This window comes from Hylobates moloch, unplaced genomic scaffold, assembly GCF_009828535.3.
Source record: "Hylobates moloch isolate HMO894 unplaced genomic scaffold, HMol_V3 SCAFFOLD_18, whole genome shotgun sequence".
NCBI classification, from domain to species: domain Eukaryota; kingdom Metazoa; phylum Chordata; class Mammalia; order Primates; family Hylobatidae; genus Hylobates; species Hylobates moloch.
The window spans coordinates 76023319-76042630 of record NW_026652293.1 but is presented as its reverse complement, the minus strand read 5'-3'; the positions used below and the strand labels follow the sequence as shown (position 1 = coordinate 76042630).

Here is a 19312-nt window from a genome sequence, read left to right as displayed (position 1 = left end):
AATGAAGATAGTAAACACAGTGTCTTATTTTGGACTTCTCTGTCATTTGAAACAGAACTTTATTGCCCACAAAATTAATACTACTAGGCCAGGCATGGTGGCTCATGCCTGTAATCCCAGCACTTTGGGAGGCTGAGGTGGGAGGATCACTTGAGGCCAGGAGTTTGAGACCAGCACGGGCAACACAGTGAGACCCTATCTCTACAAGAAAAAAAAAAAATCCGCTGGGCGTGGTGGCGCACTCCTAAGGAGGCCGCTAAGGCCGGCAGGAGAATCGCTTGAGCACAGGAGGTTGAGGCTGCAGCGAGCTATGATTACACCACTGTACTCCAGCCTGGATGACAGAGTGAGACCCAATCTCTTAAAAAAACAAAAACAAAAACAAACACTACTAATTATATATGTTTAGTTTTATTGTGATCTGCTTATTACTTTTTATTTATTTATTTTTTGAGGCAAGGTCTCTGTTGGCCAGGCTGGAGTGCAGTGGCACAGCACGATCACAGCTCAGCAGCCTCTACCTCCCCAGGCTCAGGTGATCCTCTCACCTCAGCCTACCAAGTAGCTCGGACTGCAGGCATGAGCCACCATACCTGCCTAAGTTTTTGGTACTTTTTGTGGGTTTTGCTATGTTTCCCAGTATGATATTGAATTCCTGGGCTCAAACAATCCTCTCTCCTTGGCCTCCCAAAGTGCTGGGATTACAGACGTGAACCACTGCACCCACTCTTCTTGTTTTTAATACTGCAATTTTTGCTTAAGTTCAGGAACAGGAAATTATTATGTCTGTCCCCCGCTCCCCCTGCCTTTTTTTTTTTTTTACTACCTCAAATATTGTTAGTACAGACAGGGATTTTGATATTTTGATTTTCAGGTGCTTGTATAAAATTTTTACTATGAAATGTTTTTCATTCAATAATTTACTCAGAATTTTTCTGTAATTATTTTTAGTTCATCCATTTCAGTTTATTGCAACATTTCATATTTTTCTCTGAAACATTTATTGGTCAACAACATTTATTTGGGGTCTGTTATGTGCCAAGTGTTCTTCTCTGTTAAGCCTTAAGGTAAAGATAGAATTATGTCATACGAATTAGATGAGTTAGGAGGAGGTAACACAAGCACTTCATGTCTGTATTATGTTATTGGTCACTGGGAGTATGGTGATTTTCTATCTGTTTCTTGTAACTAGGAATTTAAAATAGGTGCATCATATTAGACACCTCTACTCGATTCAACTCACGTATCTTGAGTTTCTACTATGTATAAATTTAGTACCATGTTAAGTACTGAATCCTTCACAACCTTTATGAGAAGCACTTGAGCAATCTTAAATGTCCTAAATGTTTATTCACTTCTTATAGACAATTTTACACCCACTTTGTATCACTGAGGATGTTCCTTGTGAGTTGCATGCATATATAAGAATGCCTCTAATGAGCTATGTACTGTCTTCATTGTGTCAGTACACTACAGAAGAACCTGGAAGAGAGAAGGGCTTGCTATGTCTCCCAGAAATCATGCATGGTTTTATTTTTAATAAATAGCTAATAATAAGCTACAACTAAATATCATCCCTTCTGGACACCCTCTTCTAGGAGGACTTACTTGAAAAAAAAGAAGAGGAAAAGAACCATTTCTTTAAGAGACAATGGTTGAGGTACCAATGTGGCCCTGTACATTCAAGGAAGGGCCAAAATATGGACCTTCTTAGTCCTGTGAGGAAATAAGATTTGCTATAAAGTTTCCTTATCTCAGTGTTCAGCTATTCATGTTAAATAAGAGTTTGGCCCCACCTGGAGAAAGCTCTGAGAGCCCAACCAGTATACCAGTAAGGAAGCAAGGCCTATCCTATCTCAGCTCCACTGGGTTAGACATGCCCAGTGTAAAGATGATAGTAAGACAGCCAGGAACTACTATGTGGGAATGGAATCAGGTGAGCCAACAGCTCTGGCAGGGAGGAGGAGCTGCCAAAACACCTTCTGATGACGTATGTAGATAAATTCGTTCAAGTCGTTATAATTATTTTTTTTAAATGGGTGCCACTTAATTTGAGCAAAGGTGTTAAATATCTTGCATAAAGAAGCACAACCAAAAATGACTGTTTCTGTAAACAATAGATTGGTCGTGGATTGGTGCCATCTACAGGCTTACTCACGGTGTCCTGTGTGACCCGCGAGGCTCTGGTGTTCTCTGCCGCCCCATACATACTTGAAGGAGCAACTTTATTATAGCAGCACTTTTAAATTTGAGTTTCTTTCTAAAAGGAAAATGTGATTGAGTCTATTTGGGTTTGTATCATATCACAGATGAACATGAAATTAATTTTGAGAACCAGCCTGGGAGTTAGTAGCTGTTTTAATGAATTCAGTTAAAATTTCAGTGTTTTAGTGTAAATTACTAAATAATTTATAAAATAAAACATTTTAATGGAGTCCTTATATCTTTAAAATGTGTAATTTATTGTAAAAGTCAATTCATTCCTAAGATCAGGGATTATTGTTACATTTTTATTAATAAGTTTTGATAAATTTATTGTTCTTTATTATCACATAATTATTGATTATTTTTCTACTTATTGCTGTACATCGAGAGGTGATGGCACATCTAGAGATTATGGCATCTGTTGAGGAGATCTGAATCTCTTTCTAGGCAAAGTAAAAAGTGAAAGTAATCTTAATTACAAGTAGCATGATGTACCACTCTAAAGAGAACAGTATCAAAACATGAAAGAACAAAGTTGGATCCTGGTCCTGGATTTGCTTCTTGCTTTCTTTGTGGAAATCACAGGTCATTTACTCATGCAAAAGATATGATCCTTTAAGTACCTTCAAGCTTTTAAGATTCTCTAGCAGGGTGTTTTATAGCATGAATTTATCTAGATTAATGTCTATATAGATTTCTACATAAATTTTACACTCTGTCAGTCTGCTAAGATTTTGTGTGAGATTGTGTTGAATCTGTAGATAAATTTAGGGAGAGCTGACATCTTAACAATGAGTCTTCGGATCCATGAATGCAATTTATTTCTCATTTATTTAGGTGGTCTTTAATTTCTCACAGTAATGTTTTGTAATTTTCAATGTTTAAGTCTTACACAAATTTTGTTAGGTTTATCTTTAAGTGTTTCATGTCTTCCAAGGGAAATGATATTTAAAATTTCATTTTCACTTTGTTTTACTGCCAGTATATAGAAATACGGTTGGTTTTTTTCATATTGACCTTTTCTCCTGCAGGCTTGCAAGAATTAGTTGTAGTAACCTTTTTTATAGATTACTTACAGTTCTCTACAAAGACAATCATATCTTCTGTAAATAAAGTTTTACTTCATTTCTAATCTGTATGCATTTTCTTTCTTCTTTTGCCTTGCTGTATTGGCTAAGACCTTCTTTATAATGTTGAATAGTAGTAAGCGTGAGCATCCTGACTTTGTTTCTAGTCTTAGGGAGAAAAGCACCTTTTACCATTAAATATGATGTTAATGGGCACATCTAGCAGCCTGATCTGGGTTTCCAAATACTACTCTCCAGTAAAAGGAACCAAGGCTCCTTGAGGACGTGACTGATTTCAGTACTAGTAGAGGGGAAGGAAAAAAGATGAGCCTGGAGAATTTTGTGGTGTCAGAAAGTAAGGAGGGAGCCTTAAAAAAAAAAAAAAAAAAAAAAGTCAAAACATAGAAAAAAGCCAAACCTGAAGGGTCCTGTGGCAAAAGCTGAAACAATTTCAGTAATAAAATAAATATAGTGTTAGTTTATGATCCAAAGGATGAAATATGTAATCCTGAGTCTATATTGCATAAATAAGTGATTGATTGTCTAAATAAATAGTTGAGAGGGACATGTCTTCCTTACAGATGAATTCCAATTAATGTAAAAGAGGTGAGGAAAGTAGAAAATCACCATTAGAACTCCAGAGTGAAAATTGCTCATTCAGAATTCACCTATGAATGCTAAAATTAGTAAGCAAAAGTTTAGGAAAGAGGGTATTTCCATACTCTCAAGATATCTCCCTGTGAACATTTATCATTTACAAAGGTAAAATGACTAACTTTACAGTGGAGAGATCTGGAAAACACAGTTTTAACCAAGTGATCACGGTTAACATCACCAGTAAGATGTTGACTTCATGGAACCCATGATAAGATGCTCTGAGAAGGGCATAGTACTTTTGAAGTGCTCTCCTCCAAGATGCATAACCTCAGTATAATCATGAGGAAACCTGAAGAACTCACATGGAAGGACTTTCCTCAAAGTACCTGGCCTGATAACTTTAAAAGTGTCAGCCTCATGATAGACAAAGAATGATGATGGAACTCTCATAGATTGGAGAGACTAAAGTGGCATGATGACTTAACTGCAGTGTGGGATCCTGGGTTGGGTCCTGGACTAGGTAGGGGCATTGGTAGAAAAACTGGTGAAATCGAAATAAAGTTGGTAGTTTAGTTAATAGTATTGCACTGATGTTAATTTTTTTTGTTTCGATATTCCTACTATGGCTATATAAGATACTAACATTAGAGGAAAGTGGGTGAAGGGCATATGGTAACTATGTGTACTATATTTTTATAAGTCTTCTCTAAGCCCAGAATTATTTGAATATGTTGTAAAAACATGATGTTATAATATAGGTGTTTTACGCCTCCTTTATCAGATTGAGGAAGTTCTAGTCCTAGGTTACTGAGAGTTTTTAAAATCATGAATGGTTATTAAATTTTATTAAAGCTTTTTCTGCACTTACTGCAATGATCATATGGCTTTTCTCTTTTATGTTCTATTAAAATGGTGAATTAACATTGATTTTCCAAAGTTGAGTGAACATTGCATTCCTGTTGAAAAAACCACTTGTACATGATGTGTTATTATATATTGCTAGCGTTGGTACATTGTATTTCTAAGGATATTTGCATCCTGAAATCCTGAGTGATATTACTATGTCATCTTCTTTTCCTAAAATGTCTTTGTATAATTTTCACTTTAGGATCATGTTTGCTTTTAAAAAGCAAAAGAGGAAGTACTCTTCCTTTCTCTTTAATTTTATTGAATTGTTTGTATGAGATTTGTATTATTTATTAATGAAATATTTGGTGGATTTACCAGTGAAGCTCTCCCTAGACCTGGAGTTTTGTCTTTGTTGGTAAGTTTTTCACTGTGAATTCAATTTATTTAATAGTTACAGGGCTGTTGTGGTTATCTGTTGTTACTCAGATGAATTTTGCTCTTTGTGTCTTTCAAGGAATTTGTCATCTAAGTTAAGTTTCTCTCTAAGGACTGTTAGTCATACTTTGCACATTTTGATGTGCTGTGCTTTTATTTCAAAAGAGTTTTAATTCCCCTTGTGATTCCTTCTTAAGGGTTATTTGTGTGTTGATTAATTTCCAAATATATGGATTTTTCAGGTGTCTTTCTGTTACTGATTCCTAGCTTAATTCTCTTGTGGTTGGAGAACGTATTTGATATGATTTTAATTGTTTTACACTTTAAAAGATTTGTTTCATGGCCCAGAAAATGGCTTATGTTGCTGTATGTTCTTTATACACTTGAAAGAATCTATACATTGACCCTTGAACAATGCGGGAGTTAGGGGCACCATGCTCAAAAACCCAGTAACTTTTGACCCCCCAGAAACTTAACTACTAGTAGCCCACTGTTGACCAGAAGCCTTAATGAACAGTTGATTAACACATATTTTGTATGTTATTTGTATTATGTACTGTATTTTTATAATATAGTAAGCTACAGGAAAGGAAATATTAATAAAATCATAAGGAAGAGAAAATATATTTACTATTTATGAAGTGGAAGTGGATTATCGTAAAGGTCTTCCTCCTCATTGTCTTCGTGTTGAGTAGGCTGAGGAAGAGGAGGGATTGGACTTGGCTGTCTCAAGAGGTGGCAGATGCAGAAGAAAATCCGGGTGTACCTGGGCCCATGCAGTTCAAACTCATGTTGTTCAAGGGTCAACTGTATTCTGCTTTTATTGCATAAATTGTTCTACCAGTGTGCATTAGGTCAAGACAGCTAGTAGTATTGTTCATGTCTTCTATATTGTTACTGATTTTCTGCCTACTTGTTCTATTGGTTTCTGAAAAATATTGTTGATAATCGTCACCTATGATCACGGACTTTATCTTTTAGGTTTTGCCTTATGTATTTTGAAGCCTCATTGTTAGTTGCATACATATTTAGATTAAGGATTGTTTTCTTGGTGAATTTACCTCATCTTTTTTTCTTTTTCTTTTTCTTTTTCTTTTTATTTAAGAGATGGGGTCTTGCTATTTTGTCCAGGCTGGATTTAATTCCTGGGCTCAAGCAATCCCCTTGCCTCAGCCTTTTGAGTAGCTGGGATTGCAGGCATACATCACTGCACTCATCTTTACCTCCTTACCATTAGGAAATGTTCTTCTGTATAGATGGCAGCAATATTTGTTTTGAAATCTACTTCATCTGATATTAATATAAGTACTCCACCTTTCTTTTGCTTTTGTGTAATATATCTTTTCCCATCATTATACCTTTAACCTATGCCAATTATATTTAAGTGGATATTCTTTTAGACAGCATATAGTTGATTCTGGTTTTTTTCTTATTCATTAGAAATATGACTTTATGTAATGGGTAGCCCATTTTCATTTAATGCACTTAATGATATAGTTTGGTTTAAATATACCATCTTGCTGTTTATTTTTTTCTTTGTTCCTTTTTTTCTCTTTGTCTGCCTTCTTTTGGATTTGTTGAATATTTTATGGTTCCATTTTATCACTGCTATTGTCTTCTTGTATGTTTGTTTTATTGTTTGGAGGTTGTTTCTAGAGTTTGCAGTACACATGTTTAACTTAGTCTACCTTGAGTCATAACCAATTTTCATATAACAGCATATTTCTATTTCCTCCATCTATTCTTTAGGCTATTATTTTCTTACAGTTTACTTTCACGTATGTTAATAAACACCACAATACATGGTAATGGTAATTAGATTTTGCTTTAGATAATTATATTTTAAAGTGGTTGAAAATGCTACACATTAACCATTATTAGCACTCTCCATTCCTTTATGTAGACTATGCTTCTACCTGCCATAATTGTTTTCTTGATTGTTTTTCTTTATTATAAGGCTCCTTTAACTCCACTTCCACCTCCCTGGGTTTGGAAAAATTCATGGAAAAATGTGTTTGAAGGAATACAGGATTGGGAAATGAAGGAAATGTGACATTTCAGAATGGGAAAACAATGTGAGGAAAAAAAGTAGTAAGAGAAGTGTATGAAGATATGCTGACTGGAGGAACTGGGAATCTGTGGTGGATAGAATCTGGATGTAAACAGCGGACAGGTGGCCTGTGAATACAGTGCAGCTTCTTTAAAGTTGACCTCGTATGTTTGCTTGATCCACTTACCAGAACTGTAGATGCTGAAATAAGGAAATGACACACAGTAATTGGATTTTTTTCAAGTTTTGTTGGAATAGACTCTTAGGGAGAAGAGTCTGGAAAAGGGAATCTCGTTAAGAGACTACTGCAGTAATACAGTGTTAAGTGACAGAGCCCTTACTGTAGCAGAACATAGGCAACGAAGGGAAAGGAAGTGTGAATTCCATAGAAATTATCAAGAAATTGAGGACTCTTATTTTAGTCTGACAATACTGGGGAAAATACTGGGAGAAAGTTTAGGAAGAGGATTATAGCTGGTTTTGATAATTAATTTCAGATAGAATTGTCTAATGACTAGAAATATAGCACTAACTTTTGGAAGTGAAAATGGAAATAAATATGTCTAGAAATTCAGAGTTTAATTAGAGCTGTGGAAATGATTAAGGAGGAGAGGGCTAAGGAAATGGATAGGAGAAAGGGAAGAGAAAATTTGAAAGGGAAGTCAGGAGGGAGGGAAGCAGTGAGAATGTGGAAGTTTAGGATTGAGTGCTGGAAAATATTCATGGTCAATAATGGAAGTTGGTTTGAGGACACATTTTTGCAAGGTATATCAAGATCATTTGTGAAGCATCATTCCAGAGTTGATGTGGAACTTTTCTGAGTTGTGACTTTCTACTTTCTGGTTGAGATATTCAGCCTGAAGAGCTTGGTGATTGATGGCAGTTACGCAGAGGTTAATGATTGTAAGCTACTGCTTTTACAAGTGAAGCAAAGCCAGAGGAGTAGAACAGATGCACCAGTGGAAGAGAGATGAAAGGCTGAAAATAGGTTTCTATTTGATATTTCCCTTATCACACTCAAATAATGGCCCACTTTTAAACTGTGGGTCAAAGAAAGATGTGTTCCAAATATCTGCTAGACATTCTGATGGCTAAACCTTATAATTAGTGTCTTCTTTTTATCATGAGGCATTGTACTTAGGATATAAAAACACAAACAGCTGTCAAAACCAGTGTTATTTCTGGCATAAAATGTATACAGTTAAAGCTTTAAAAGCCTTCAAATTGGGTTAGGAAATATAACTAGATGTTCCTTGCAAAAAAATCTCACCTAGAATAAAATTACACAGCAAACTGGAAAAAATAACAATGAGGAGAAGCTTAATCATCAAATGACACAAAAAGTAAACTGAGGCAACAATAATAATTTGGGGCTAAGTAGATTTCAGATATTAAATGTGATAAGTAGATCATTTGTAGCATAAATGACGAAACATATTTATTTGCACCAAATAACATCTACATGCACAAAACAAACACTATTAAAAATGCAAGAATTAACTCAAGATGGATTGGAGACATAAATGTAAGACCTGAAACCATAAAAAATTCTAGAAGAAAACCTATGAAAAATTCTTCCAGAGATTGACCTGGGCAAAGAATTTGTGACTTAAGTCCCCAAAGGCAAATACAGTAAAAACAAAAATAAATAAATGGGGCTTAATTAAACTCACAAATTTCTGCACAGCAAAAGAAATCATCAACAAAGTAAATAGACAGCCTACAGATGGGGAGGAAATATTTGCAAACTTTACTTCTGAAAAAGGACTAATACCCAGAATCTATAAGGAACTCAAATCAGCAAGAAAAAAGTCAAATAATTCCATTAAAAACTGGGCAAACAACGTGAATACACATTTCTTGAAAACACATGCAAATGGCCAACAAACATAGGAAAAAAATGTTCAACATCACAAATCGTCAGGAAACTACAAAATAAAACCACGGTGAGATACCATTTTACCCCAATCAGAATGGTCATTTTTAAAAAGTCAAAAAACAACAGATGTTAATGTAGATGCGGTAAAAAGGGAATGCTTACATGTTGTTGGTGGGAATGTAAATTAGTACAACCTCTATGGAAAACAATATGGAGATTTCTCAAAGAACTACTAGTAGATGTACCATTCGATCCAGGAATTCCACTAGTAGGTATCTACACAAAGGAAAGGAAGTCATTCTATACAAAAGGATACATATACTCATATGTTTATTGCAGCACAATTCACAATTGCAAAGATAGGGAATCAACCTAAGTCCTCATCATCCAATGAGTGGATAAAGTAAATGGGATGTGCACACACACAAACACACCTTGGAATATCACTAGCCATAAAAAAGAACAAAATAATGTATTTTGCAGCACTTAGATGGAACTGAAGGCCGTTATCCTAAGTGAGGTAACTCAGGAACAGAAAATCAAATACTGCATGTTCTCACTTAGAAGCTGGAGCTAAGCTGTGGTTATGCAGAGGTCTACAGAGTAGTAGAGTGGACACTGGAGACTCAGTGAGGGGACGATGGAAGAGGGAGGTGAAGGATGAAGGTCACCTGTTGGGTACAACGTACACTATTTGGGTGATGGGTACACTAAAGCCCAGAGTTGACCATTATACAATTCATCCATGTAACCAAAAACCACTGTACCCCTAAAGCTATTGAAATTTTTAAAATATATTTTAAAATTTTAATGCAAGGGAGCTGATAGAAATACACTTATTTAACATGTCTAGAGGTTTATCAGTTCATTGATATTTACAAAGATCTGGCTTTTGCTTTTGTTAGTTTTTCTCCATTGATTTTCTATTCTCCGTTTCATTGATTTCTGCTCTAATTTTAATTATATCTTTTCTTCTCCTTACTTTGGATTTAATTTGCTCTTTTTCTAATTTTCTAACCTGAAAGCTTAGATTATTTGTTTTCTATCTTTTCTAATTTGTGCATTCAATGCTATAAATTTTCCTCTAAGCATTATTTTAACTATGTGTCACAAATTTTGATGTTTTATTTTCATTTAGTTACAAATAGTTTTAAGTTTTATTGAATTATTTAGTATGTGTGTTGTTTAAAAATGTGTTGTTTCGTCTACAGGTATTTTGGAGCTTTCCAGCTATCTTTCTGTTACTGATTTCCAGTTTAATTTCATTGTGTCTGACAGCATACTTTTATATGATTTTTAAAATTTGTTAAAGGTGCATTTTATGGCCCAGAACATGGTCTGTCATGATGAATGTTCTGTGTGAGAAGAGAAGAGTTAGGTATTCTGCTTTTCTTGGATAAAATATTCCATAATGTTGATATTAAATCCAGCTGATTGATGGTGCTGTTTAGTTCAGTTATGTCCTTAACTGACTGGGGGTACATGTTGATGTGTCCAGCTATAATAGTAGAGTCATCTGTTTCTCCTTCCAGTTCTATCAATTTTTGCCTCACGTATTTTGATTCTGTTGCTAAACACATACACATTAAGGACCGTTATGTTTTTTTGGAGAATTGGCCTAGGTATCATTATGTAATGCCTCTCTTTATCTCTGATAGTTTTCCTTGCCCTACTTTGTCTTAAATTAATATAGCTCCTCCCACTTTCTTTAAATTACTGTGAGCATGCCTATGTTTTTCCATCCCTTTACTTTTAATCTATCAGTGTCTTTATATTTAAAGTGGGTTTCTTGTAGACCATATAGTTAGATCTTGTTTTTTTTATCTACTCTGACAGTCTCTGTCTTTTAGCTGATGTCTTTAGACCACTGCCATTAAAAATGATAATTGATACAGTTGGATTAATATCTACCATATTTCTTACGATTTTTTTTTTTTTTTGAGACAGAGTCTTGCTCTGTTGCCCAGGCTGGAGTGCAGTGGCACGATCTGGGCTCACTGCAAGCTCCGCCTCCTGGGTTCACACCATTCTCCTGCCTCAGCCTCCTGAGTACCTGGGACTACAGGTGCCCACCACCACGCCTGGCTAATTTTTTGTATTTTTAGTAGAGATGGGATTTCACCATGTTAGCCAGGATGGTCTCGATCTCCTGAACTCGTGATCTGCTCGCCTCGGCCTCCCAAAGTGCTGGGATTACAGGCATGAGTCACTGTGCCCGGCCTTCTTACAGTTTTTTATTCATTGCCCTTGCTGTTTCTGTGTGTGTGTGTGTGTGTGTGTGTGTGTGTGTCCCATTTTTATTCTGCCTTCTCTGGTTTAATTGAGCATTGTGTAAGGCAACATTTTTCCCTCTCATAACATATTAATTGAGTAAATTATACTTTTTAAACTTTTTTTAACTGCCAGCCCTTGAGTTTGAAGTATACATTTGTAACTAATTCAAGTCCTCTTTTAAATAGCACCATATCATTTCACAAATAGTACAATTACCATGGGTACTTTGTTCTTGTGTAGAATATTCTGTAAATGTCAGTGATAGAATTGGTTGGTTAATAGTGTTAAGTCTTCTGCATCCTTACTGATAGTTTAATGACTTGCTTTTATCAGTTACTAAGAGAGAAGTGAAACCTTCAACTATAATTATGGTGTTGACTATTTCTGTTTATAGTTCTATCAGTTTTGACATTTTTTTAGTTCCATGTTTAGATGCACCCAAATTGTAGTATTGTTATATCTTTTTGGTAGTTTTACCTCTTCATTATTTTGGTTAACCAATTTATTGGTGTGAAGATTACAACGGAAATAAATGGAATCGATAATTGAAAAGCAATAGAGAATAATGACCAAAACCAAAAGTTGGTTATTTGAAACATCAGCAAAACTGACAAAACTTTAAATGGATTGACTAAGGAGGAAAAAGAGAAAAATGAAATATTGAATCAGAAATGAAAAAAGGATATTACTCCTGACTTTAGAGAAATAGAAAGGGTTATAAGAGGATACTCTGAAGAACTGTATGCCACCAAGTTGAGTAACCTAGATGAAATGGACACATTCCTGGAAACACACAGATCACCAAAATGACTTAAGAATAAATTGAAAATCCAAATAGACCCCGTAACTCTTAAAGAAATCAAATCACGAATCACAAACCTCCCAGCAAAGAAAAGCCCAGGGCCAGATGGCTTTACTGGGGAAGTCTACCCAACACTTAAAGAAAAATTAATGCCAGTCCTTCTCAAACTCTTCCAAAAATTTGAAGAGGAGTGAACACTCTCTCACTTGCTCTTTGAAGGGAGCATTATCCTGATGTCAAAACCAGAGGCATTGTAAGAAAAGAAAACTACAGACCAATGTCCCTAATGAATACAGATGCAAAATTTCTTAACAATACCAGCAAACCACTCAGCAGTATAGTTAAAGGATTGTACACCTTCACCAATTAGATTTATTCCAGGAATGCAAGGATGTTCAACATATAAAAATTAATCAGTGTAATGTCCCACATTAATAGAATGGAGGAGAAAACCTGCATGATCATTTCAACTGATTGGCAGCATTTGACAAAATTCGCTCCTTTATGATAAAAACACTAAAAAAAAACTAGGAATAGAAGGAAACTGCCACAACATGATAAGGGTCATATATGAAAAATTCTTGGAAAGACTGTCCTTTAAGGGATCATTTCTATGGTTTGGAAAACCCTCAGCTCACGTTGTATTCAATGGTGAAAGACTGAAAGTTTTTCCCCTGAGATAAGGAAGAAAACAAAGATACCCATTTTCAACACTTCTCTTAACGTGACACTAGAAGCTGTAGCCAGAGGAGTTAAATAAGAGAAATAAAAAGCAATCAAATTTGCAAGGAAGAAATAACACTACCCCTACTAATATGTGACATGATCTTATATGTAGAAAACCCTAAAACATACACACATACATGCCACACTTGTGCTCTCTTAGAACTAATACATTCAGTAAAGTTGCAGGATGCAAAATCAAGCTAGAAATACATTGTATTTCTATATACTAGCTATCAACAATGTAAAAAGGAACTTAAGAAGATCAATTTCATTTAAAATAGCATCAAAAAATGTCTTAGGAATAAATGTAACCAAGGAGGCACAAGACTTATACACTGCCGACTACGAAACATTGCTGAAAGAAATGAAAGAAGACATAAATAAATGGAAAGACATCTCATGTTTATATATTGGATATTTAATTTAAGATGAGAGTGCTCAAAATGATAATACAGATTCAGTGCAGTTTTTTCTTATGGTAGAATACTATTCAAGAATAAAAAAAGAGTAACTCAAATTTATAAGTATCAATATTGATAAATCTCAAAAAACAAACACAGAAAAACAAATTACTGAGGATATTTACAGAATACCATACTACAAAAACTGAAAATGCACCATAAAAAGCGTTGTATTTATGACCAAATATATATATGGGAGAAAAGTATAAAAACTTTCATGCAAATGATATGAAGTAACTTCAGGACAATATTCGCTTGAATCATAGGTGATTGCCATTCTCACAGGTTAAAATGGTTGAACATTTCCAGGTGCAGTAACTCATTCCTGTGATCCCAGCATTTTGGGAGGCCAAGGTAGGAGGATTCCTTGAGCTCAGGAGTTCAAGACCAATGGCAAAACCCCACCTTTACCAAAAATAACAAAAAATTAGCCAGGCATGGTGGCACATGACTGTAGTCTCAGCTACTCAGGAGGCTGAGGTGAGAGGATCAGTTGAGCCCAGGAGATCAAGGCTGCAATGAGCCGTGATCACTCTGCTGCTCTCCAAGCTTGGGTGACAGAACGAGGCCTTGTCTCAGAAGATAGAGAGAGAGAGAAAGATAGAATGGTTGAACATTAATGAGTAGGAAGAAATAGGTATTTAGCAGTAACTGTTTTACATCTGAAAAAAACAGATGTTTGAAAATACCTATAGTACAATGTTAACATCCATTAGACTTGGTTATCTTATTTTCTATTCTTAATGCTTAAACTAGTTCTTTTTTTATTTTTAATTCAAGTATAAGTTAAAAGAAATAGAACACCAAGCTTAGGCTACTCAAGAAAATTGAAGAGTAGTAATGTCCCCTTTGTCATTTCTGATTGTGTTTATTCGGATCATCTCTCTGTTTCAGTTATTCTAGCTAGCAGTCTTTTTTGTTAATTCTTTCAAAAAACCAACTCCTGGATTTGTTCATCTTTTGTACTTTTTCTGCATTTCAGTTTCCCTCAATTCTGCTCTGATTTTGGTTATTTCTTGTCTTCTGCTAGCTTTGGGGTTGCTTTGCTCTTGTTTCTCTAGTTCTTCTAGTTGTGATGTTACATTGTTAATTTGAGATCTTTCTAACTTTTTATGTGGGCCTTTAGTGCCATAAACTTCCTTCTTAACACTGCCTTAGCTGTGTCCCAGAGATTCTGATATGTTGTATCTTTGTTCTCATTCGTTTCAAAGAATTTCTTGGTTTCTACCTTAATTTCATTATTTACCTAAAAGTAATTCAGGAACACGTTGTTTAATGTCCATGTAATTATATGGTTTTGAGAGAGTTTCTTAGTATTGATTTCTCTTTCTATTGTGCTGTGGTCTGGGAGTGTGGCTGGTATGATTTCAGGTTTTTAAAAATTTGCTGAAGTTAAACCATCCATGTTTGCAGACAGTATGGTTCTATATACCTAAACAACCCGATCTCTGCCCAACAGCTTTACAATCCAATAAACAACTTAACAAAAATTGACAAATTCACATAAGCAATATCTCAGAATACAAAATCAATGTACAAAAATCAGGATTCCTATGCACCAACAACATCTAAGCTGAGAGCAAAATCGAGAATGCAATCCTATTCACAATAACCACAAAAAGAATAAAATACCTAGGAATACAGCTAACCAGGGAAGTGAAAGATCTTTACAATGAGAACTATGTAACACTGCTCAAAGAAATCAGAGATGACACAAATAAATGGAAAAATATTCCATGCTCATAGTTAGGAGGAATCAATATTGTCGAAATGGCCATACTGCCCACAGCAATTTACAGATTCAGTGCTATTCTTATTCAAACTACCAATGACAGTCTTCACAAAATTAGAAAAAAAAAAACCTACTATTTTTAAATCCATGTAGACCCAAAAAAGAACCCGAATAGCCAAGGCAATACTAAGCAAAAAGAACAAAGCCAGAGACATTACATTACCCAAGTTTGAACTATACTGCAGGCTATAATAACCAAAACAGCATGGTAATGGTACAAAAACAGACACATAGACCAATGGGACAGAATAAATAGCCCAGAAATGTCACACAGTTACAGACATCTGATCTCTGACAAAGTCAACAATAAGAAGCAATAGGGAAAGGACTCCCTCTTCAATAAATGATATTGCGATAACTGGCTAGCCATATGCAGAGAAGGTGGAAACTGGACCCCTTCCTTACACCATATACAAAAATCAACTCAAGATAGATTAAAGACTTAAATGTAAAACCTAAAATTATAAAAAATACCATATAAGATAACCTAGGAAATACCATTCTGGACATAGACCTTGGCAAAGACTTCATGACAAAGACTCCAAAAGCAATTGCAACAAAAACAAAACTTGACCTAATTAAAGAGATTCTGCACAGCAAAAGAGACTATCAACAGAGTAAACAGACCTCTGCAGAATGTGAGAAAATATTTGCAAACTATGCATCTGACAAAGGTCTAATATTCAGAATCTATAAGGAATTTAAACAAATTTACAAAAAAAAAAGCTCCATTACAAAGTGGGCAAGGGACATGGACAGACACTTCCCAAAAGAAGACATACATGTGGCCAACAGGCATATGAAAAAATGCCTAACATCACTAATCATTAGAGAAATGTAAATTAAACCCACTGTGAGACACCATCTCACACCAGTCAGAATGGCCCTCATTACAAAGTCAAAAAATAACAGATGCTGGCAAGGTTGTGAGAAACCGGAACACTTACACACTGCTGGTGCAAATGCAAATTAGCTCATCCACTGTGGAAAGCAGTTTGGCAATATCTCAACTCAAAGCAGAATTATCATTTGACTCAGCAGTCCCATTATTGGGAATGTAAATTCTTCTGCCCTAAAGACACATGCACACATATGTTCATTACGACACTGTTCATAATAGCAAAGACATGGAATCAACCTAAATGCCCATCAGTTACAGATTGGATAAAGAATGTAGTACAGATATGCCATGGAATACTATGCAGTCATCAAAAAGAACAAGATCATGTCCTTTGCAGCAAAACGGATGGAGCTGGAGGCCATAAGCCTAAGCAAACTAACACAGGAACAGAAAACAAAATCCCGCATGTTCTCACTTATAAGTAGGAGCTAAACATTGAGTACATATCAACACAAAGAGGAAGAGCAGACACCAAGGCCTACTTGAGGGTAGAGGGCAGGAGGAAGATCAAAAAACGACCTACGAGGTACTGTGCTTATTATCTGGGTGATGGAATGACATGTACACCAAACCCCCCGATGACACGCAGTTTTCCTATATAACAAACCTATGTGTGTGCCACTCAACCTCAAATTTAAAAAATAGAGAAAATTGAAGAGTTAAGAAAGGAGCAGTAGCTAAAGGGAACACATAGAATGGGTGATATTTATTTCCTATACTCGGGGGAATGATCCAAAAGGGAATGTGAAATTGGAGCTACATAGAAAAAAGTAATATTTAAGATAAAAACATACAGATAGTAAGATGTAAAGTGAATAAATACAGAAAAAAATGTAAGATCTCTGAAGCATAGCTAATCTGTAGAAAGGAGGTGGGATGCCCTTGTAGGGACATCAGTTGGAAAGAAGTAAGGTGCCCGCCAGAGCGGATGCGTTTAGAAGCGTTTAGGCAGAAAGTTAGGGTAGTTTCTGACTGAAGGCCTCAAATTCTCTCTCTCTCTCTCTCTCTCTCTCTGTGTGTGTGTGTGTGTATGTGTGTTTTAAGAGATAGGGTCTTGCTGTAATGTCCAGGTTGGAGTGCAGTGGCACCATCACAGCTCACTGCAGCCTCGAATTCCTGGCCTTAAGGGATCCTCCCGAATAGCTGGGGCTACAGGTATAAGTCCCACCATCTTTATGGCAGAAGTTCTGCCTTCTTATTAAGAGTGAGAAGAATGTTTTATGGTTGGTATTAGAAGTTTTAAGACAGTGACTGTCACATGTAGGGATAGGCTCAGAGGGAGCTAGGGAGCTAGAGAGAAACCCAAGTAGGGACCTATAAAGAGGTACAGATTGCTGGAGGGCCCAGCTGAGGTTGAAAATCCCAAAGCCCAATTTTATGCTGACTGCTAAAGCTTTGTTCCTCGAAAGAAAAAATTATAATGATTATAAAACATAATTATATAAGTATTATATAAAGCACAACTTAAAACAGAGATTTAAGAGGTATTCTAGGAAGATTGATTTAGAATGTTTGGATTATTTTGAAATGGATCTTAATACTTATTGCATTCCTACTTATCTTTCAGAGATTTCCTTCAGAAAAGAAGAAAAAATCTTGTCTCTAGAAAGTAATTTAGGTATTTTATAGTTTATTTTGGTCACTTGGTTGATACTCATTTCAATAGGATGGCAACTGATTAAATAAGTAATATTTTTATCTATCATGTGCAAGGCACAGAGAGGCCTCAATGAAATAATGTCTCCTCTGAAAGGGCCTAAGTGAATCTTCCAGACCTTACTATATTAATTTTAAGTGTTTCGGTTTATTCATTAAACATCTGTGTTTCTATTTGAAGATTAATCTTCATATCTGTTACAGATTCTAAGTTAGGACTGTTAGTATTATTTTTTTACGTTTTTGCTATTTCCAGTGTTATTCTTTTGTTAATTTTTTATTGAGATAATTCACCCTTTAAAGTATACACTTCCATGGTTTTTAGGGTCTTGACAGACATATGCAACCATCACCGCTGTCTAATTTCAGAACACTTTCATTTCTTCATTTTTTTTCTTAAAGATCCATGTTTTCTTCTGGAATAATTCCCGTTCACTCTAAAATTTTTTTTTTTTTTTTAACCATTTTTTGTAGTGCAGCTGGCAAAAAATTTGTTTTCTTTTGTGGGATGATGTCTTTATTTTGCCTTCATTCTTAAAGGATATTTTTACTGAATATAAAATTGTGAGTTGATAGTTTCGTAAGTACATATTTAAATATTTCTTCCTTGCAAGTTATGTGGTATATTTCACTGGCTGTTTTCAAGATATTTTTGTTTGTGTGATGGCTTTGTAATATGTCAGTTGACTAGATTGAGCCACATTTCCCAGGATTCCTTTTGCTATTTAAGATTCTCATGGGAGATTTGGAGGATAGACGTGATGGAAAAGCCATTTTGTAGCTCATTTATGTTGTCTGCTAGACCATCTTATTGGTACATGGCAGTGGTCAGGCCTGCATCAGCTCCACCTCCTCCTGCATCCTGTTAGCCTTTGAGCCTGCTTCTGGGCTGGAGTGTGTGTTTAGCTCCATGATGAAGGTCCCAGCTTTTGCAGGATATCCACACCAGCACGGTCAGGCGGTACGAATTAACACGGGTTTCAGTCTATCCTCCTGGGCTCCAGCTTGTGCTTCTAGATTCCATTTCATCTTTCCTCTCCTGGCTTTGCTTGCATCTTCCCTTCTCAACTTACTGTCTTATGGACATCAAGCAGTGAACTTGGAGACAACAGCCTTACAGAGACAACATAACTAGCTCCCACAATCAGGTAAATTCAATTACCTATAATCTCTTTACACATACACAGAGTAGTTCTGCTTCTCTCATGGAACCGTGACAGACTCTGGTTTTAAGCCTTTTGACTATAATGTGTTTAGGTGAGTTTTCCTATTTATTCTGCTTGGAGTCGCCTGAGCTTTTTGAATCTCTTGCATATCCTCCTTTAACTTTGGAAAACTTTTAGCCATTATTTCTTGAAATATATTTTCTGTCTTATTATCTATCTCTCCTCCTCCCTCCCCTCCTCCTCCTCCCCCTCCTCCTCTCCCCTCTCCCTGTCCTCCCCCTCCTCTCCTCCCCCCTCTCCCTGTCCTCCCCCTCCCTGTCCTCCCCATCCTCTCCTCCTCCTCCTTCTCCTCCTTCCCCTCCTCTCCTTCCCCTCCTCTCCTCCTCCTCCTCTCCTCCTCTCCTCTCCTCCTCCTCCTCTCCTCCTCCTCCTCTCCTCCTCCTCTCCTCCTC

At 36.0% G+C, this 19312-nt stretch overlaps 1 protein-coding gene across 9 annotated transcripts in view; it reads left to right on the top strand.

Moving 5' to 3' along the window:
- The window catches only part of AKT3 (AKT serine/threonine kinase 3), a 357879-nt gene that overhangs the window by 312150 nt on the left and 26417 nt on the right, over positions 1–19312 (top strand). The window lies entirely within an intron of this gene.